This window comes from Dromiciops gliroides, chromosome 2, assembly GCF_019393635.1.
Source record: "Dromiciops gliroides isolate mDroGli1 chromosome 2, mDroGli1.pri, whole genome shotgun sequence".
Classification (NCBI taxonomy): Eukaryota; Metazoa; Chordata; class Mammalia; order Microbiotheria; family Microbiotheriidae; genus Dromiciops; species Dromiciops gliroides.
Genome location: NC_057862.1, coordinates 267490945 through 267514195, shown reverse-complemented (window position 1 = coordinate 267514195; position 23251 = coordinate 267490945). Strand labels below are relative to the sequence as shown.

The 23251-nt window shown below is 38.3% G+C and overlaps 1 pseudogene; it reads right to left on the bottom strand.

The window, feature by feature from the left end:
- Positions 1-21101, bottom strand: part of LOC122738706 — a 156520-nt pseudogene extending 135419 nt beyond the window's left edge.
- Between the last annotated feature and the right edge of the window lie 2150 nt (positions 21102-23251).

The following is a 23251-nucleotide window of genomic DNA, read 5'->3' as shown; positions in this document are numbered from 1 at the left end:
ACCACTCACTGACACCTACATGGGCCTGGCAAAATTATAATGATTGGAAGCCTAGTGAGGGCAGTCATGTGACTGTCAGAGTGGCCATCCCATTGGCTGGGGCTGTGTGGGGTATTTCTAGGTTTGGGGGAGGAGAATTGGGCATTCTAGGTGGAAGCTGGAAAGCAACAGGCATTCTGCTGCATATTTTCAGCTGATTCCTGGGCGGTGGTAATTTTTCAGGTATTATAATTTCCCTTTCCCCATTTTATTTCCTTTCCCTTGATCCTACTGCTCCTTTTTGTGTTTTGTTTTGTTTTTTTAAGTTCGTTCTTGTTAAAATAAATCTTGTTCTGTTTTGAGGGAGGTTGCCAGTCTCCTTCCTTGCCCCAATATTGTGGTGAGCCACTTAACTAGCACTCCCCAATTAAAAATTGGTCCCCACAGTTTTTGGCAAGCCAGCCAGGAGTTGATTAACCTAGTGAATTTCTTTAACCCACCCCTCTCCCCCTTATTTGGCCATGAGCCAACTAACCTGGGGGACCTTCTTGCCCCTCCCCCACTGCCCCCTTAGGCAATCTGCCTTGCTCTTAAAAAAAAACCTTAGCGTTTATCTTGCTGGTCAGAGAAAAGCCGGTTCATTTTGAATTGCACCATGATTGAACATTTGGCTCCCCACTTGTATATTCTAATTGGCATATTTTGGGACTGCATATTGTCCCGATTTAAACTGTTGGCCTGCTCAATACTTATTCATGGCATTGCTGGTTTCCTCCTCACAAACACAGTAAAAAATCTTTGGAACAATGGTATGGGAGAGTTTATCTTTCCCACTGAGCACAGATACAATATTACTGGAAGCATTACAACTAAATTAGAACTTTACTATACCACTATCATTATAACTCAAATGGCTATAAATCGTTATTGTCATTATTGCAATGTGGTATTTTTTCCAAAAAAGCTGTAAAGAGAGGAAGGGATATGACCATAGTAGACCACGTGTTCAGAGGGATACCAGTACAGGTCCCTCTATTGGAGATGACCTGAGTTCAGAAAGAGATTTAGACCAGTCTTTAGATTCAGATCAACAGAAACTGCTCCCCCTAGTGAATGTTACAGCCCACAGAGGAGCACAGCGTAAAATATATAGCCCATTCAGTCCAAAGGATCTGTGTGCATGGAAGAAACTTATATTTAGGTTTGATCAGAATCCAAAGTCAGTAATTTCTCAGTTAAGGTCTATATTTAATACCCACAACCCACTTGGGCCAATGTCACTTGTCTAATGGAAATTATACTATCCCCAAGTGAAATTGCCAATATTGTCACAGCAGAAAATTCCTTGGTGGCCTCTGCGGAAGCATTAACAGAGTGGCCTCACCAGGAACCAAACTGGGATTATAACGATCCACAGCAATTCCAAGAATCAAAAAATGCCAGGGAAACACTACTGAAAGGAATGGAATCCTGTTCTAAGAAATCTGACAACTGGCAAAAATTTTGAAAACTCGCTCAGGAGCCTAATGAACAACCTAATAGATTTTATGATAGACTTTGTGAAGCTGCTAGGCAATTTACAAGACTGGACCCACTAGACTCAAAAGATTCCTATATTGTATGTAATACATTTGTATACCAATCATTGCCAGAAAAACATAATTTTTATTATGACACAGTGTCCAGGCTGGAAAGATATGGCTGTAGAAAGGCTTAAAGAAATTGCCACCTATATCTTTGAGGCGAATGAAGATAATGCGGCTAAGCAACACATTCTGGCACCAGCACTTTCAGGTCAGGCATTTAAAGGTCAGGTCAAAACCCCTAAGGTGTGTCAGTACTGTGAAAAACAAGGACACTCATTGAGAGAATGTAGAATTAGAAAGAAAGAACTCAGGTGGGCAGTAACTGAGGGTCTGGAATATTTTTTCAGGAGAAACTTGAATAATTATGGAAATTTTTACCAGAAAGGAAACAACCAAGATAATTACAGACCTTATTACAACCAGAATAAGTATATTTGTAGACCCTATCAGGGAGGTACAGAAGGACAGAATCAGAATCAGGGTAACTATAGAATCCTTCAGAGGAAGACACAGGACTGACGGTGTCCAGGGGAAGAGTGGAAAATAAATACAGAAAGCTTTACTTTTCCAGATCCTGAATTTTTGAACCCTCTTGTACCAATCCATTCACCTCCCCAGAGAAACAAACCCCATGTGACCCTCAAAGTTGGGGACACGTATTATGATTGTCTGTTAGATACAGGAGCCTCTAAATCAGTCTTAGTGCGTAAACCAGACCCTGGATGCAATGCTATTGGATCTTTAAATGTCGTAGGAGTCTCAGGTAAGGCCCAAAGAGTGGCAGAATTAACCCCTTGCATGGTATCTATGGGGCCTTTAACTGTGGAACATTCATTTTTACTTAAGCCCGATACCCCTGTAAATTTATTCGGTCGTGATCTCCTTTGTAAACTTAGAGCAACTATATCTTGTGCTCCAGATAGGGCTGTCTCTCTGTGGTTGTCAGAGGATACTGTTCATTTATTACCAATTTTGATTGCAGATGCTCAAGGAGCAGTATGGGATATATCCAAAAGTCCCTCTGACATTTCTGAGTCCCTATGGGCCTCATCCTCTACTGAAGTGGGACTCCTTAAATCTGCTATGTCTGTTACTATTAAAGTAAAAGGGGGACCAGCTCCATCCATTCCACAGTATACATTGTCTAAAGAAGCTATAGAAGGGATCACCCCTATAACTGAGGCTCTGAGAAGTCAGGATATTATTGTTCCATGCCATCATTTTCCATGTAATACTCCCATTTTGCCACTTAAAAACCCCAAACCTGGCCCAGATGGCAAACCTGTTTATCATTTTGTACAAGATCTTAGAGCTATTAACAATTATGTTATTCCTAGACATGCTATAGTCCCTAATCCTGTCACCATAGTTTCTTCAATCCCATGTGAGGCTACATGCTTCACAGTGGTAGACCTCTGCTCTGCCTTTTTCTCTATACCAGTGCATGAGGACTTCCAGTATTTATTTGCCTTTACCTAGAAAAATACACAGTGGACCTGGACAAATCCCACATTGTGGACAGCCCTACATTATTTTCTCAAATTTTACAACAGGACCTGGCCTCTATTACTTTTAAAGGTTCCACTTTAGTGCAGTATGTAGATGATTTACTTTTAGCCTCCCCTGATGCTGACACCTGTCAGGAAGACAGCTGCCATTTATTATTAGAACTATACAAGAGAGGCCACAAGGTCTCTAAGTCAAAGGTGCAATGGTGTTTACCTCAGGTACAATATTTGGGCTTCATTCTGGCTGTTGGAACTCGCTCTGTCTCTCCTAAGCGAGTCTAGGCTATTCAACAACTCTCTACTCCCTCTACTAAGAAGCAGTTAAGGGCCATTCTGGGAGCAGCTGGGTATTGCAGACAATGGATACCCTCTTTTGGTAAAATTACTAAGCCTCTTATAACTCTAACCAAAAATTCTGTCCCAGAACCTTTATAGCTGGATTCCCAACATCTCTCAGCTATAACAGAATTGAAGTGGGCATTGTTATCAGCACTAGGACTCCCAGATTACAGTAAGCCTTTTACTCTTTTAGTGCATGAACAGAAGGGAGTGGTTTCTGGGGTCCTGACTCAATCATTAGGACCTGTCCAGTGTCCAATAGCTTATTATTCTAGCCAGCTAGATTCTGTGCCCTCTAGGGTGCCACCCTGCCTCAGGGCAGTGGCAGCTACAGCCCTTTTGGTAGAAAAAGCCTCTGATTTGGTCCTAGGGAATCCTCTTACAATACAATGTCCCCACGAAGTAGAGGCCCTCTTACTACGCCATAGAACACAAATCTTTTCAGATCAAAGGCTGGCTAAGTATGAAGTAACCCTGCTAGGTCATGAAAATATCAATTTAAAATGCTGTACAGCAACACTGCTCCCTAACTTACCACTCTTGAGGGAGCTGTTGCATGACTGTGCCTCTTTAGTTGATATGGCTGAGAAACCCCTTGATGACCTTTTGTATACACCTTTAGAGAACCCGGATATTGTCCTCTATATGGACGGTTCTTCGTTTATGAAAGATGGCACCCATTTCACTGGGGCTGCTATAGTTTCTGATTATGATATTATCTGGGCAGCTTCTCTGCCTTCACATTTTAGTGCACAAGCTGCTGAACTTGTGGCTCTTACACAAGCCTGTAACATAGCCAAAAGGAAGAGTGCTACCATTTATACCGACTCCAGATATGCCTTTGGTGTATGCCATGCTGTAGGCATGCTTTGGCTACAGAGGGGCTTTCTAACATCCTCTGGCAAAGCTATTGCTAAAGGAGACCTTATCAAGGACCTCCTATCTGCCCTGAAACTTCCCTCTGCTCTAGCAATTGTACATTGCCCTGCCCACACAGGGAATAGTGATCCTGTTTCAACGGGGAATGCATGAGCTGATTCAGCAGCTAACCTCGCTGCTTTAGAAGCCCCTGAACATATATTTAACCTCTCACCTTCTGAGGATGTTTCTCTCCACCTAACTTATGATGATTCTGAAGTAGAAAGGTGTAAAAAGAGATTCAAGGCTAAACAGATCAATGGAGTCTGGATGTCTTCAGAGGGAAAACCACTTCTCCCCCAGAAATTCTATCACCAGGTATGCCTCTCTATTCACAAGAAAGGGCACTTTGGCACACAAGGCATTGTGGACTCAGTTAGAAGAACCTGGTTATCACCAGGTATAACTAACATAGCATCTTGAATCTGCTTGGACTGCTCCACATGTCAGTCTTACATTCAACATGCTTTCCGTGCTAAAGCATATGGAGGGCACCCTTTGGCATATACACCTTTTGACCATCTACAAATTGACTTTATTTCTATGCCCAAAGCAGGACAATATAAATTTTGCCTTGTTATTGTTGACCAGCTCACTCGATGGGTGGAGGCTTTTCCTGCCCCACGAGCAACTGTTGGCTTTGTGGCCAAAGCTCTCCTTAAAGAAATTGTTCCTTGCTTTGGGCCACCAGCATAAATTTACTCTGATCGAGGTACACATTTTACAGATTCTATTCTCTCCCAGAGTTATTCTTTCTTGGGAGTAACTCCTAGATTTCATACTCCTTACCACCCTCAAAGCTCAGGCCAAGTTGAACGTATGAATAAAGAGCTTAAGAGCATGATTGGCAAATTATGTACTGAAACCCATTTAAAATGGCCTGATGTTCTACCCATGGCATTATTCTATCTGTGCAGTAGACCAAGAGGTGAACTCCACATATCTCCTTATGAGATGCTTTTTGGTCACCCTCCTATCCAAGCTAAAACTTTTTCCCCAGTCTATACATCATCAGTGGGAGGTGATACTTCTGTTGCTTCCTATATACAGGAACTACAAACTAGGCTATGTGAACTCCATGAAGCAGGAGTTGCTGTACAAGCTGGTCCTTTAGACTTTTCCTTGCATGATTTAAGTCCTGGAGACAATGTATATATTAAGAATTTTCAGTGGACCAGTGGGACCCAGTCCACTTGGGAGGGACCTTTTCAGGTATTATTGACAACTCCTACTGCTATTAAAATTGGAGAAAAAGAATCTTGGATTCATTGTTCCCACATGAAGCCCACACCATTTGTGGGTAAAGTAATTTCAGATAAAACTCAACCAGCTGCTAAAGAGAAAAGAAACCAAACGCAGCTCAGGGGTAATAGACAGTTCCAATTTGCAAGTATTATGACTCAAGTGCAAACCCTGGGACTCAAACTCCGTAAGGTATCAGGAGATAGAAATTGTCTTTTCAGAGCCCTCAGAGACCAGTTAGAAGGTCATTCCAAAAACCATCTCAAACACAGACAAGAAACTGCTAATTATATGCTCAGTCATAAAGAAGACTTTAGGTCTTTTATAGAAACAGATATTCCCTTTGAAGAATATGTTGCTGATTTGAAAAAAGCTGGTATTTGTGCTGGGAACGATGCCATTTTAGCCTTTGCCAAACATAACCAACTGAATGTAATCATTCACCAGTTGAATGAACCTCTATGGCAAATTTGTGGCACAGACAAAGTCGATGCTAAAGAACTCCATATTTTCTACCATAACGGTCATTATGACAGCATTAGAAGAATCAATGATGATTCAGAAACCCCTGCCACTTTGGCATGCAGAGAATTGGGGGACCAATTTAAAAAATGTGGTGTACCCCAAATTCTATCATTATAAGCTTTTACCTTGGGGGCAGCTAGGTGGCACAGTGGCCCTGGATTCAGGAGTACCTGAGTTCAAATCTGGCCTCAGACACTTGACACTTACTAGCTGTGTGACCCTGGGCAAGTCACTTAACCCCCATTGCCCCGCCAAAAAAAAAAAAAAAGCTTTTACCTTAAACAAGCTTTTCCTCCTACAGGTGAAGAACTTCTCCACCAAGAGCACATGGCTCTGACTTCTAGAAAGGGTTATTGAATCTTACTGCTTGATTTATAAGGCAATTAATGAACATATTGAGTGTCACTGATGTTTTATTTCCTTTTGATAAATTGTTTATCATTTCAAGTATCTGTTATTGTCATTGTACTAGATAGAGAATTCATGGACAAGATGATGTGGTTTACTTACTTAATGAAGATTCTGTAATAATGTTTAATAATATCAGCCATTTACATTCATTTATCATTTGTATGTCATTGTCACTATGTACACTCTGGGTATGGTTTGGGAATATATATATATTTCAAGTATATCCTAAGTTATGCAGTGCAGCACGCATTTTTACCATCAAATTGTCTTTGGTGAAATTAATATGAGATTTAACATTTATGGAAACTTACCATTTCAGAGACTAATTGCTCTTACAATGAGCTTAATGGAGATGGTTCAACTCCATGTTGCAGGTCCTGGAGAGAATATATGTACAACAGGAGGAGAGACAAGTAATGTAAGATACCCTGATGGAGACTGAGAGAACAGCCAAATACATTCAGGAAGTCCATAGTTTGCTTATGAGAGCAGCTATGTAGAGCACAATTGCTGGACATAGTTCAGTTTCTTCTTCTCTCCAAAAATGTTCTGGTGTCATGTTAGCTCTAATGCACGAACCTTGTTTAACTTAACTTTGCTTCTTCACTCAATCTGGTGGCATGGTCAGAATCCATCCACCTGAGGCCTAGCACAATTATTAGATGTCTATGCACCACGAGATGTGGCATGGTAACCTTTCCATAACATTTTCAGGTGTCATCATGGACACATAACTAAATTTGGCCTTGATCCAGACATATAGTGGTAAAAAGTGTTAGTAATGTCATAAATGTCTCAGTTTTGTATTGCATATGGATATAAGTATCCTCCAAAGAGGGAACTCCAATATGCTGTATATATATCAAGTTTAAACTTGTTTCGTATATTTTGAAGAACTTTCATTGTTTAATTTGAATATTTTTGGACAATGCTATGCTAAAGATTAATGAAAATCCAGCAGTTCCAGGGACAACCAGAATCCAGAGACAGCCAGAATCCAGACCAGAGTCCAGTTCCCCTGATGACATCTCAACCCTCCTTCTAAGACAAGATTTTAAGGACTTTAAATGGACATTTTTGGTTTTTGGTTTTCCTTCTGTTACTATATACATCACCTGTAATATGTATTTTCCCTTTCCTATATTGTTATTAGTATATTGTTTGTTAGCATTGGTTATGATATTCTGTTATTTATTTATTTATTTATTGTTTATTATTTATTGTTCCGTCAAGGAAACATCCCATGTTTCTTGATGAAACAAAGGGGGGAATGTAAAGAATTAATTGTTATTTGAGGTTTTTATGCCTCAGCACGCACTGGCCTGGGGCTCCGCAAACCGCACGGTGCTCCACCCACTGGTTGTAGCCGTTGCCATGGCACTGGCACCTCACGTCATCACCACTCGCCGATGCCTACATGGGCCTGGCAAAATTATAATGATTGGAAGCCTAGTGAGGGCAGTCATGTGACTGTCAGAGCAGCCATCCTATTGGCTGGGGCTGTGTGGGGTTTTTCTGGGATTGGGGGAGGAGAATTGGGCATTCTAGTTGGACGCTGGAATGACAGGAGGTCTGCTTGTGTATTCTCAGCTGATTTCTGGGTGGTGGTATCTTTTGAGGTTGTATAATTTCCCTTTCCCCATTTAATTTCCTTTCCCTCGATCCTACTGCTCCTGTTTGTGTGGGTTTTTTTTAAGTTCGTTCTTGTTAAAATAAATCCTGTTCTGTTTTAAGGGAGGCTGCCAGTCTCCTTCCTTATCCCAATATTGTGGTGAGCTGCTTAGCTAATACTCCCCAGTTTAAAATTGGTCCCCACATAACATAAGATTTAGTAGCTTCTACATTAAAGGATTATAGGGCTTGGCATATGATATTGCAGAGCGCAAAGGAACTGGAATTACAACCAAGAATCACCTACCCAGAAAAACTGAGTATAATCCTTCAGGGGGGAAAATGGGACTTCAATGAAAGAGAGGACTTTTAGGCATTCTTGATGAAAAAACCTGAGTTGAATAGAAAATTTGACTTTCAAATAAAAGACTCTAGAGAAGCATGAAAAGGTAAACAGGAAAAAGAAATCATAAGGGATATTAAAAGGTTAAAATATTTACATTCCTACATGGGAAGATGATACTTGTAACTCATAAGAATTTTCTCATTATTAGGAGGGCTGGATGGATTATATTTAGACAGAGTGCACAGGTGTGAGTTGAATATAAAGGGTTGAATCTTTAAAAAAAATAAAATTAAGGGGTGAGGGAGGAAAGGGAAAGGGAGAGGTGGAAGGGGTAAAGTATCTCATATTTTACAAAAAGCAAGAAAAAGCTTATACAGTGGAGGGGAAGATGGGGGAGGTACTGGGGAGTGAGTGAACCTTATTCTCATCAGAATTGACTCATAAAGGAATAACATACACACTCAATTGGGTATAGTAATCTATCTTACCCTGTAGGAAAGTAAAAAGGGAAGGGGATAAGGTGGGGGCTGGGAAGAGGTGATAGAAGGGAGGGCATATTAGAGGAGGGGGCAGTCAGAAGGAAAATACCTTTGAGGAGGGACAGAGTGAAAGGTGATAGAGAATAGAGTAAATAACATGGGGAGGGAGTAGGATGGAGAGAAATTCAGTTAGCAATAGTAACTGTGAAATGATGAGCAGGATGCTCTCAGAAAAACCTGGAAAGACATACATGAGCAGATGCAAAGTGAGATATACTGTATACAAAGTAACAGCAATTTTGTAAGATGATCAGCTGTGAATGACTTGGCTATTCTCAGCAATGTAAGGCTCCAAGACAACTCTGAAGGACTTATGAAAAATGTAATCCATCTCCTGAGAAAGAAGTGATGGTGTCTGAATACAGACTGAAGCATAACTTTTTTGTTTCTTTTTCTTAGGGGTTTTTGTTTTTTGGTCTGTTTTCTTTCACAACCTGACTGATGTGGAAATGTTTTGTGTGACTACATGCGTATAACATATTGAAATTGTAAAGTTGCTATCTAGTTATACTGTCTAAGAATCTAATGAGTGGTCACCAATAAATTAGAAGCTTTAGCAAGATTTTAGACTTAAGTATTTATTAAAGAGCATTAGGATCTAATGGTAAAAATCTAACTATTTCTAAGAGACCCCATCATCCGACCTGCCATGGCAAGATCAGGAACAAAAAGGACCCAATGCTTCCTTCTTTCTCCCAGAAGCCTCTTCTCCCAACCAGAAACATCAAATGTCACTTCCTGACACCAAGGAACTGACCTTCCAAGCCACATGCCTTGCCCTCAGATGCCTTCTCCTCATGGCAGAGCTTTCCTACAGTAACTCTCCAGCAGGTGGAGTCACTCCAATTGTTACAAAATGCTTGTGTTCTCAAGGAGGTAGAGGGTGGGGAGGGAAGGAGGAAGAGAATTTGGACCACAAAGTTTTAAAAATGGATGGTAAAATTGTTTTTACATGGAATTGGGGGAAAATAAAATTCTAAAGAAATAAAAAAAAAAAAAGAACTGGAATTTGAGGGGATGCCCATCAATTTGTGAATGTCTGAACAAGTTGTGGTATATGATTGTAATGAAGTGCTATCATACAATAAGAAGTAAGAAAATGATTTAAGAAAAACCTAGGAATACCTATATGAATTGATGCAGAGTGAAGTGAGCAGAAATAGGAGATTATAGTAACAGCAATATTACAGTAATGATCAACTGTGAAAGACTTAGCTACTGTTATCAATACAATTGTCCAACATGATTCTATAGGCCTCATGATGAAAAATTCTCTTCACCTTCAAAGCAAGAACTGATAAACTCTGAGAGCAAATTGAAATATATTTTTTACTTCATTTCTCTTTTTTTTTTTTGTAATACAGCTGGGTTTTGTATCATTTTCCATATAAATAATTGATATCATAATGCTTGCTTTCTTAATAGGTGGGGGAGGAGTTGGAGTCAAGGAGAGAATTTAGAACTCAAATTTTTAAAAAAAGAATATTAAAATTTTTAAAAGTAACATATTAGAAAAAAAAAGAAGGTTGTAAAATGGCAAAGCACAAACATGACTCTAAAGCAGAGATATGAAAAAACACTCTCATCCTTCCTCTTTGCTGTGGTAGGAGGTCCACAGGTGTGGTATATTGTACCTAAGCCAGAACTTTTTCAGTGTTTTACTGATTTTTTTCCTCTTCCTTTCCCCTTTTTTTCTTTAAAATATGATTTTATATTGAATGACTTTCTGGGATCAGAGAGGGGAAGTTATACTGGAGAAATTTTGGTGATATACACCAATAAAAATTATACACATTAACATAAACAATTATAAACAAAATGAGTTCATTTCCATTGATGTCTATTATCATTCCATCTATTCAAATTAGTGGTGCTCTCTCTTTGATCTTTCTCTTGTTTCAGATATTTCTATACTTCAATAGGTTCATGATCTCATTTATATGGGAACTCTTTAGAACTGTGCAAATTACATTACACATTGATGTGGGAACTCCATAAAACTGTGAAAATTCATGAGTTCTCAACCTGTATAATTTTTGTAATTGGTAGTGAAAGAAAAAGTGTACACAAGGAAATGACATAACATGGAAAAGGTCTTAGAGGGACAAAAGGGACTTGGTATACTTCTCTGCCACTGGAAAAGGAAACTAGGATGTTAAGGTCAGAGAAATATGAAAAGAAAGGAATCAAGGAGATAACATTCAATTGAAACAGGGTTTCGCTCTAAGCCTGACCTACACTTCTGCATCTGCACATTGTGAGCTGGCTATGATGAAAAGAGATTAGAGATCTTTGTCAGTAATAGAACAGAAAACCACTGGCATTCAGGAGTCCCAGTTCATGCTACTCCTCAAGTTCCGTTCCATGTAGTTAGGGAGAGTGGTTGTTGGCCACTAAACAAAATCAAACTGCATCCTCTCTAGAACTTTTGAGTGTTGAACAATTTATGTAGTGTCTAGGAATTTCTGGAATCTAAAAGAGGGTCAGATAGACCAATGAAATAAATGTTTGTGTTGTTCATTGTTTGTATTGATTCTATGCCAAGAATAAAACCATGGTATACACACAACTATGTTTATCTGCTTCAATGTTTATCTGCTCAATTGTGCCAAGGTCATATGACAAGGGTTCTATGAAATATAGCAAGTTTTTAAAGTGTGCATATATGGCATTTTTAAGGGAACACAGCATTGTTTATTCTGTGAAATGTAGCAAGTTAAGGGGTTTGATATAAGTGGGAGCTTAAGAGCTGATACTGATTGGGTAAATCTAAAATGATCTACATTTCCTAGAGCAGGGCTTCTTAAACTTTTTCCATTCATGAACCCTTTTCTCCTGATAATTTTTTACAAGACCCTGGGTATATAAGTATATAAAAATAGGTATACATAACATTTTTTTTTAAGTGAGGCAATTGGGGTTAAGTGACTTGCACAGGGTCACACAGCTAGTAAGTGTTAAGTGTCTGAGGCCGGATTTGAACTCAGGTATTCCTGACTCCAGGGCCGGTGCTCTATCCACTGCACCATCTAGCTGCCCCCATAACATTTTACTATTGCTAAATTTTCCATAGCCCCCACATCATGGCATTGTGATCCACAGTTTAAGAAGCTTTGCCCTAAGTGGCAAGTCATTATTTCCCCAAAAGAGAGAAAGATCGCTAAAGAAAAGGACATTCATTCTCTGACCTCCACAGGGCAATGGTTTCTAAACTTTTTTGATCAAACACCTTACTAGGAAAAACTTTCATTTTGTACGTGTCATATTATACTAATATATTAGGTACATTATAAAATGTACAAAGAAACAAAAAGTTCTTAAAGATGATATAAAGGACATGTATATTTTTAAATATAATTTCACTGAGAATCATGTTATTGAATATCTTTCATTATTTATTTGGTTTAATATTGTCATTCAGTTTAATGGGTTTAATGGCTGTTATACCTGAAGAAAATGTCACATAAAGATTTATCTATGTCTACTTATCTATCTATGCATCTATCTATATATTTATCCACATAGCTATAAAGATGTACATTTTTATATCTATGTATAAGACATAAAGACACATAGATCTAAATTTATGATGTGGATTGTTAGCTGCACTTATAAAATAGTGGTCCTCATTTTTCAATCTCATTGTCTAATTATGCAGTTTTTTGTTGAAATTCAGCTAGAAAATTTCCATGTTCATTGATGTCAATAAGTTATTCTTATAAACTAATCTGAAGATTTTACAGTTTTATAATTTAATTTATTTTATTTTATTCAGAACTTAAGATATAAAACAAGCATTCCATAATATCGTATAATAGAAAAAAGATGATCACACACAAAATTACAATTTTTTATGTGCAACTTTCTATTTCTTTTAAATATATAATAAAGTTATATTACTTTCTTTCCCCTCTTTTTCCTTTCTACCCTCATCCCCCCACCAAAAATATTGCTACCATTATTATTACCACAAATATGTATGTGTATGCAAAACCATTCTACACATACTTCTGCTTATTAGCTCTTTCTCTGGATTCAGATAACATCTTCCTTCATAAGTCCTTTGTAATTAATTTGGCTATTTATAATAGTCAAAATGACTCTGTCATTCAAAGTTGTTCTTAAAACAATATTGTTGGGGGCGGCTTGGTGGCGCAGTGGATAGAGCACCGGCCCTGGATTCAGGAGTTCCTGAGTTCAAATCTGGCCTCAGACACTTGACACTTACTGGCTGTGTGACCCTGGGCAAGTCACTTAACCCCCATTGCCCCACCAAAAAAAACCCAACCCACAATATTGTTGTTTCTGTATACTATGTTCTCTTGGTTCTGCTAATTTTTCTCTTCATTATTTAATGCAAGTCTACCCATGTTTTTCTAAAATAATCAAGCTCATCATTTCTTATAATATAGTAGTATTCCATTATGATCATATACCACAACTTGTTCAGCCATTCCCCAACTGATGGGCATCCCCCCAGCTTTCCAGTTCTTTGCCACCACAAAGAGAGCTTCTATAAATATTTTAGAACATGTAGGTTCTTTTCCTGTTTCCCTAATCACCTTGTGAAACAGACCTAGTAGCAATATTTCTGAATCAAAGGGTATAAGTAGTTTAATAACTCTTTGGGAATAATCCCAAAGTTCCCTCAACAGTGAATTAGTATCCCAAATTTTCCATGTTTCCTCCAACATTTGTCACTTTCTCCTTTGATTATTTTAACCAATCTGATTGATAATGATATCTCAAAGTTGCTTTTGCATTTCTCTAATCAATAATTATTTAGATCATTTTTTCACATGATTATACATTGTTTTCATTTCTTCATATGGAAAACTGCCTGTCCATATACTTTGACCATTTATCAATTGGGGAATAAGTCCTATTCTTATAGATCTGATAATATCCTTTATATATTTGTGATATGAGACCTTTATCTGAGTAACTGTCTATAAATTCAACCCCCACCACCCAATTTTCTTCTTCTGATCTTGGCTGCATTTATTTTATTTGTACAAAACCCTTTTAATTTAATGTAATTGGAATTATCTATTTTATGCATCATACTGCTCTCTATCTCTTGTTTATTTATAAATTGTTCTCCTATCCATAAGTCTGATAAGTAATATGTTCCATGTTATGCCAAATCAGACAGCACCTAAAAAGCAGAGACATTACCTTACCAACCAAGGTCCATTTGGTCAAAGCTATGGTTTTTCCAGTAGCAGTATATAACTGTGAGAGTTGGACTATAAGGAAAGCTGAGAGCTGTGGAACTGACACTTTCAAATTGTGGTGCTAGAGAAGACTTTTGAGAATCCTTGAGACTTCAAGGAGGTCAAGTCAGTCAATACTTAGAGAAATTAGTTCGGGCTGTTCACTTGAAGGTCAAATACTGAAGCTGAAGCTTAAATACACACACATATGCATACACATATGTCCATATATGTACATTTATATCTTCTCATTATATATGTATGCATATATATACATACATATATAATGAGAAGACAGGACTCATTGGAAGAGACTTTGATGTTGGGAAAGATTGAAGGCAAAAGAAAAAGGGGATGGCAGAGGGTGAGATGGATAGATGTTATGGAAATGATGAACATGAACTTGGACAGACACCAAGAGATAGTGAAGGACAGAAGGACCTCTTATGCTATTGTTCATGGGGTCATGAAGAGTTGGGCACGGCTGAATGACCAAACAACAACATTGCTCAAATATCTCCAGAAAAAAGTTTAAATTTCTTAGCATGTGATTCAGTCTCAACATAGCCCTAACCTATACCCTACTAATCTTTACCATAAACTTCCATCTGCCAGAAAAACTAGATTCCTTTGTCCCTTGTCAGGATGAAGGTAGAAGTCCCTATCCCAATTAAGGTAAACACAGAAGGCCTAAACTTATGGATTCAATTAAATAATAAATTAAAGGTATAAACTAGGTACAAATAAGTCCTTAATTAACTTTGGAGGAATGAAATGTTTTGTATGGGAGTAGATGATGATAACTGGGAAATCCTGAACTTCAGAGCTGAGTATCAAGCCAGATCAAATTCCTTCAAGCCACTCTAGCAGGGAAGCAACTCCAGCCAAGCCTTTGAAAGGGAATCCCTTGGGTACAGAGAAGAAAGTCTTTGTCTCCTACCTACTTTTAGGCAATTTGTGTGTGCTTGGAAGATGTATCAAAGCCATCAAAGAGGTCCTACTGGCAACTGGGGCAATAGCAGTATCCATAGAGTAGCAGTAGCTGATGGAAGCATCTGTATTTGGAGCTGAGAGACATATGGATAGCAAATTAGACATACCAGAAGAAAGGCAACTTTAGAAATCTGTAAAGGAACCTCAGAACCCTACAGAGAGATACATCTTAAGGGAACTTTATGAGTCCTTCACAAAGGTTAAAAAGGGTTTCTAATAACAAGAAACTATGAGTTACCTTTGGCCACATGTGTTATCTACTTGCACTTCAAGTTTGTACCCACTTTTCCCACTACCTCTGTGTGTATTTGTAAGAGAATGTACCCTAGACTTTTTTTTTTTTTGCTGGGCAATGGGGGTTAAGTGACTTGCCCAGGGTCACACAGCTAGTAAGTCAAGTGTCTAAGGCCGGATTTGAACTCAGGTACTCCTGAATCCAAGGCCGGTGCTTTATCCACTGCGCCACCTAGCCGCCCCATACCCTAGACTTTTGAGGGATTTTTCTCAATATAATATCTTGGTAAATGTTGTTGTTCAGTTATCTCAGTTGTGCCCAACTCTTTGTGACTTCATTTGAGGTTTTCTTGGCAAAGATACTGGAGTGCTTTGTAATTTCCTTCTCTGGTTCATTTTACAAATGAGGAAACTGAGACAAACAAGTTTAAGTGACTTGCCCAGGGTCACACAGCTAGTAAGTGTCAGAGGCAAGATTTGAATTTCAGTCTTCCTAACCCCAGGCCTGGCACTCTACCTACTATGCCACCTAGTTGCCCAACTTGGTAAATACTTTTTCCTAAAAGTAAATTTGAGGGACTTAGGGTCAAAATGACTACCTGAACATAGGCAGACCATAAGTCCCACATACCTACTCCAGCCAAAACCTGAAACTTGCACCAGACTGAATAATGAACAAGAAAGTCAACAAGAAGCCCATTGGAAATAGGAAAGAACTCTTCCAGCAAAGCCAGTACTAGTTCATTCAAATAAGCCAGCAATCTATGTGTGACCAGAATTGAGCCAAAGACACATGTAGACTGTGTCCAGAGAAGAAGTAGAAAAAAGGATGTCTAATCCTAAGAAACCCCAGGGTAGTCAGAAAAAGAAAATATTGGAAACCCTGAGGAGAAGCAGCAGACCAGGACAGCCAAGGTTCTCAAGGTCTCAGAGGTGCCTGAATTATTCTGTTCTAAGATGCCATAAAGAGTCCTTAAGATTCAACACTATGAGCCTTAAAGATCCAGGGAAGTGGAAATCTTCCTCCCCAATCCCTTCCCCACCCCACCCCCCCCAGCACAGGAGGAGGTCAGCACAGGAAGCTGGGTCAACCATCCTACCAAAACGCACAGCAAGCAATTAAGCCTGCCCCTGGAACAAAGCCTTATTTCAGGAACCAAAGCTGAAGAGATAAGGAAATTAAAGAAAAACTCCCATCATTTTTCCCATATAAAAAATAAATCAATTTATTCAAGCTATTAGTAAAGAGAAATCAATGAAGTTATAATATACATCAACATAGAAGCACAATGAACTGGAAACAAAGTAGATTCCCATGCATTGGGGAAGGCTAAACAAATTTTGGTACATGAATGAAATAAACAGATAAATCAGCAAGAAAAACAGTAACAACTGAAGGAAATATGGCCTCCAGATCTAGTGAAAAAGTTTGTTGCAAAACAAAGGAAAATGATCTACCACTCAAAGAAACAGAAAAACCTGTGGAATTTAAGAAAATGGAACCACAGCACACTTCCTGAATGGTTTGAAAAAGAAATGAGAATTATGAGAGCAGAATTTATCTTCTCCACAGCAAAAATAAGGGGCAGAATAGGAAAACTGGAATCTGCAATGGCAAGTCTCATTAAAGAGACAAAAGAGAGAATTTTCAATGGGAATACAAATATACAGAGGCAAAGAATAAGTTAGAAGTGAAACAGAAAACAACATTAAAAGACAATATGCTCATTAGACAAGTAAAACATACTGATTTCAAAGACAGAATGCAGAGTCATAGACCATAGGTCTCCCAAAAGAACATGATAGAACAACAACAGCAACAACAACAAAACAAACCCAGAAAACAACTTCACACCATAATAAAGGAAATAATAGAAGAAAATGAAATTCTAATTGAAAGATTTCACAGATTACCTCCAGCAAAAAAAAAAAAACAAAGCTGCAAACTTAAAAACACATAATGTTTACATTTAACATTCAACTCAGAAATAACATGATAACATTGCTTTAAATTCAAAGGAATGACTATTCAGAAACCACTAGAAATGGTAGGAGGGAATGGAATAATGTGTTCTAAAGATCAATGGAACTCAGGATGCAATTGAGGGTAACCCACCCTGCAAATCTGAACTTAACTATACAGGAAAAAAGATGGATTTTCAACAAAGAAGAGTCAGAAACATTTCTAGAAAGAAATTCAGGATGGAAGAAATTAGTTTCTTCTCTAACATCCCTAACAACTGAGATACAGGAACAGTGAATAAATGCAGCATGCAAGGATGGCAATAGCAACAGTGACAAAAGAGAGACCAGTAAGAAATATCTTTCTAAAAAGACCAGTAAGAGATATTTTTCTAAATGTACACAAGACAGTGGTGAAGGTGGAAATCTGGTAGAGGTAACAGTGAAGAGGCAGATAGAGAGCATTATAACCTGGCAACACTGCTTACAGGTTAATGACAAGGTGGAAAGATATATGAAGCGGGGAGAGAGGACAGGGATAGAGAAGAGTTTGTGAAATGTTGGAGTCAAATCAAGGGTTAGAAATGAGGGGAATGAGTGACCTCTGTGATCTCAGAAAGAAAAGCACCCTCTAGGGATTATGTGAGAAGGGGGAAATTTTGAAAGGGGTGCCAGTGGAGAAAGGCAGTCCCGGAACCAAAGGATGGTTGAATAAAACACACACACACACACACACATATGCATGCACGCACACTGTGAGATATAGAAATACATTAAACTCAAAAAGAAAATAGGCAGGGGCAGCTAGGCGGCACAATGGATAAAACACAGGCCTTGGATTCAGGAGGACCTGAGTTCAAATCCAGCCTCAGACACTTGACACTTACTAGTTGTGTGACCCTGGGCAAGTCACTTAACCCTCATTGCCCCACAAAAAAAAAAAAAGAAAAGAAAATAGGTAGGGAGAAGGAGAAGGAAGATGGGCTAGGGAGCAAAATGAACCTATAGTAAGGGACTAGAGTAGAATCTGTTATGCTTTAGATGAAGTAAAAAAATAAAGTTGGGATAAACAATTATAATTTCAGATAAGGTTATAGTGAAAATAGGCAAAAAGAGGTAAGCATGGAAACTAAATTAAGCTTAAAGGAACCAGTGGTAATGCATGGATATTAATATTTCATATATGTACAGAATAACATAACATCTAAATTAAAGGAAAGATTAATAATCCCTGTTCACCAATCTTCTTTAGCTCATTCTATTTCCTGTATCTGATATCTACTTCTTTCTATATTATCCCCACTGATAAAAACCTATCTATGCTTTTAAACCATTATGCCAACTTTTCCACAAAGTCTTCCATATTACGCCCTCCTTCCTTCTCTTACCTTAAATAACAAAACCCACCCCTTCCCATTACCAGATAGTTGATATCATTTTCTTCCTGTGAAGCTCAACTAGAACTTTGTCTGAACATCTTTTTATGTTCTTATGAAGAATTATTTGTGTATGTCATTTCCCTCTACTAGAATATAAATTCTATGAGGATAGAGACATTGTTTTATTTAATTTTTCTATCTCCCCAGTGTCTAACAGAGTACTGCACCCATTATAGCCATGAATTGTGCAGAGCTGGAGTAAAGAAAAAGAAGTGAATAGCAAGAAAAAGATTAAAGCTCTGGACTGACATAATTTGAGCTGAGTTAAGCATGTCTAAGGCAATGAATTAAGTGTTGAACTACAAGTCAAGAGATATGGATTTGAGTTCTCAAACTAATAGTTGTATGACTCTGACCATGTTTAACACTCACCATGACACCATGTGGAAGCTTCAATTTCCCCACCAGTAAAATGGGTATGATATAATTTGCACAATCTCAATGAATTGTTGTAAGGAAAATGTTTTATAAGTCTTGGCTCACTATATAAATGTAAGTTATTGTTATGAGTTCATGGAATTATAGAATTCAATTTAATTAAATTAATTTAATTCAATTGAATAAGCACTTTCTATATTCAAGGAACTGTGCCAGAAAATAGGGACATAAAGATAAAAGTGGAAAATGGTTGCTTGCCACAAAGAGCTTACATTCTACTGGCAGACACAGACTATAAATGAAAAACAAATACAAAATAATTTGAGGAGAAAGAGACAGAGACAGAAGGAGAGAGAGAGAGAGATTAAGAACTAGGGGGATTAGGAAAGTCTTCCTATAGAAAGTGATACATTAGTGACTGGTGGCAGAATCTAGAGAGATAACAATGTAGCACATTCCAAGCAGGGGAGACCACAGTCACAGAGGCAGGAAATGAGATGCAGTTTGGAAAAAACAAGTAGCCTAGGTTGGCAAGATCACAGGAGCCATGTAGAGGAATAGCATGCAAAAAACCTGGGAAGGCTTTAAATGTCAAAGCGGAGAATCATACTTTATTCTAATGTATAATGTTCTTATATAGTAGAAGTGCTAAGGTCAGCCTAGTGCATCAGGAAAATTACTGTAGCAGCTATGTGAAAGATTAATAGGAGAGACACTTAATAAATTTGAATGGATTGAATGAATTAATTAGGAAAGAAACAGTAAGCAGCAAGACCAAATAGAATGCTATTTTAATATTAATTCAAAAGATGATAATGACCAAAACTAGGGTAGTGGCTGTGTGAATAGAGAGAAGGGGCCAGAAATGAGAGATGTTGTGGAGGCAGAATTAACTTTGTTGTTCATTCATATACAACTCTTAGCGACCCCATTTGTGGATTTTTTGGCAAAGATAGTAGAGTGGTTTGCTATTTCCTTTTCCAGATAATTTTTCAGATGAGGAAACTGAGGCAAACAGGGTTAAGTGACTTGCCCAGGGTCATACAGTTAATAAGTATCTAAGGCTGGATTTGGACCCAAGTCTTCCTGACTCTAGGCCCAGCACCCTACCCAGTGCACCACCTAGTTCTCCCTAACAATATCTGAGAAGTGGGAAGTTAAAGAAAAAAATGGTAACAAAAATTGTATTATACTGCGTTTGTCTTTTGATTATAAGCTTTCAAAGGGTTGATCTTTGATTCAGTCCAAATCAATTTTATTTGTATTCTGCTCTATAAAAGCAAACAGAGTAAATGAAGGCCCACAAATGGTCTTGAGATGGGAAAAAGAGGAAAAGAATTGAATTTGTTTTCCTCAACAGTTTGATGACTCTGGAATCTCTTCATGATGAAGAGGCTTCATGATGGCATGCTTGCACAGATTATGGAAAATAGATGATTCTCTCCAGCTTTCCCAGTCACCAAAGCAGGGTACTTACTCCCATGCTTTTTATCATGATGTTTTCAGAAATATTGTTGAATTCCTTCACGGAGGATGAAACAGTATCAAGGTCAGCCACCACACTGACAGTAAATTATTTAACTTCAAAAAGTCTATAAACCAAGAATAAAGTGAAGAGAGAGTTGGTGCATAATTTTTCATTCATAGGAGATTGTGTACTCAGTACAACCTCAGGGGGAGATGAAATAGAGTATGAATTAATTCTCTGCCACTTGTACTAATTTTGGCCTGACAATTAACACCAAGTAAACAAAAGTTCTCCACTAGCCACCATTGTACCAGTTACACATGGAACCACCTACAGCAAATGGAGAAATTTTGAATGATGTGGATAAATTCACTTACCTTGGCTGTATACTCTCCAGGAATGTCCATATAGATGGTGAGGTTGGTGTACACATTGCCAGAGGTAGCTCAGAGTTTGGGAGATTCTGAAGGGAAGTATGGGAAAAAAGAGATATTAGGTTGCCTACCAAACTGGAGGTCTACAGAACCATTGTGTTGAACTCATGGTTGTATGCCTTTGAAACCTGGCTGGTATACCAGTGCCATAATAGGAAACTGAATCACTTCCATTTGAATTGTCTTAAGAAGATTCTGAAGATCACCTAGCAAGATAAGGTACTGGGCACTGAGATCTTTCCTGGAGTTGAACTGCCAAGCAAACAAACCCTATTGCAGAGAGAACCACTCTGATGGATTGGCTGTGTTGTTCAAAAGCCAAAAATAAGTTTGCCTAAAAGACTATTTTATGGTGAACTCACACAAGGTAAGTGTTCACACAGAGATCAGAAGAAGTGTTCCAAGAACACTTTCAAGGTCTCTTCAGAATTGTCTTCGATCATTGCATTGCTGAAACTAACAAACAAACAAAAAATTATGCTTTAATCTGTATTCAGAAACCATCGGTTCTCTCTGTAGATGAACGTTGCATTTTCATAGACTTTCAGCTGAAAATAAGCAAGTCATTCACAGCAGATCATCTTACAGTATTGCTGTTATTTTGTATATATTTCATGTTGTATCAGCTAATGTAGGTCTTTCCAGGTTTTTCTGATAACATCCTGTTTATCTTTTTCATATAGTAAACGACATTTACTTTAAAGAGAGATTTCCTTACAATAAACCCATGAGGTTGATTCTTGCAACAACAGTAATAGATAACATCTATGTAGTACCTTATATCTGACAAAGAATTTTCTTCACAATAGCCCAGCAAAATTAATACCATATATACATACATACATATATATATATATATATATATATATATATATATATATATATATATTTAGTGAGGCAATTGGGATTAAGTGACTTGCCCAAGTCACACAGCTAGTAAGTGTTAAGTGTCTGAAGCCGGATTTGAACTCAGGTACTCCTGAATCCAGGGCCAGTGCTCTATCCACTGTGCCACCTAGCTGCCCCTTAATACCATATATTTTATTATTATCATCAATCAATCCTCATCATCAATCAATCCCCATCCTCATCCAATCATCATCAATCCATTAATCAATCATTCAATCAATCCATCCATCCATCAATCATCATCATATCTTACATTGCTCTTTCCTCTTTGTTTCCCTCCATTTTATTCCCTCCCCATGATATTCATTCTATTTTCTATCTTCTTTCACCCTATCCCTCCTCAAGTGTTTTGCTTCTGACTGTCCTTCCTGAAATCTGCCCTCCCTTCTTTCACCCTTCTCCCTTTATTCCCTTCCCCTCCTACTTTCCTGCAATGTTAGATAGATTACTTTGCCCAATTGAATGTGTATGTTATTCCCTCTTTGAGCCAATTCTGATGAAAGAAAGGCTTACTCATGCCCCTGTACTACCTCCATCTTCTCCACTCCATAAGCTTTTTCTTGTTTCTTGGTATGTGAGATACTTTACCCCATTCCACCTCTCCCTTTCCCTTTCTCCCAATGCATTCCTCTCTCACCTCTCAAGGTCTCTAGAACTTTGGAACTTTGGAATCAATTGGGAGATGCAGGAGATAATGTCACAGGACTTCCCAGTATAGCATGGCTGTATCAAAGAAGGTGCTGTACTCTATGGGTCAAGCAGAATTGCAGTAGCTCAAAGGAAATGTGAGATGTGCAAATTTAGATATATCTCCACTCAAAATGTTCATATGGTGCCCAACCTGTGGTAGAGCTTATATTGGTCAAGACACACTGTACCTTGACCCCAACACAGTGATATTATTTTGGTCCTTTTAGAGAATGAAAGACAATAACCAACCAACCAACAAAAGTATAACACTAATTTTAATAGCCTCTCCTATAGAGGCTGTTTACTGTTACTATAACTTTAAGAGCATGATGGAATGTGGAAGATTTGGTATTTAGACTGGAAGTTTTGAGAGACTATGAAGAAAGAAATAATGGAGGGGCAGCTAGATGGCGCAGTGGATAAAGCACCGGCCCTGGAGTCAGGAGTACCTGAGTTCAAATCCGGCCTCAGACACTTAACACTAGCTGTGTGACCCTGGGCAAGTCACTTAACCCCAATTGCCT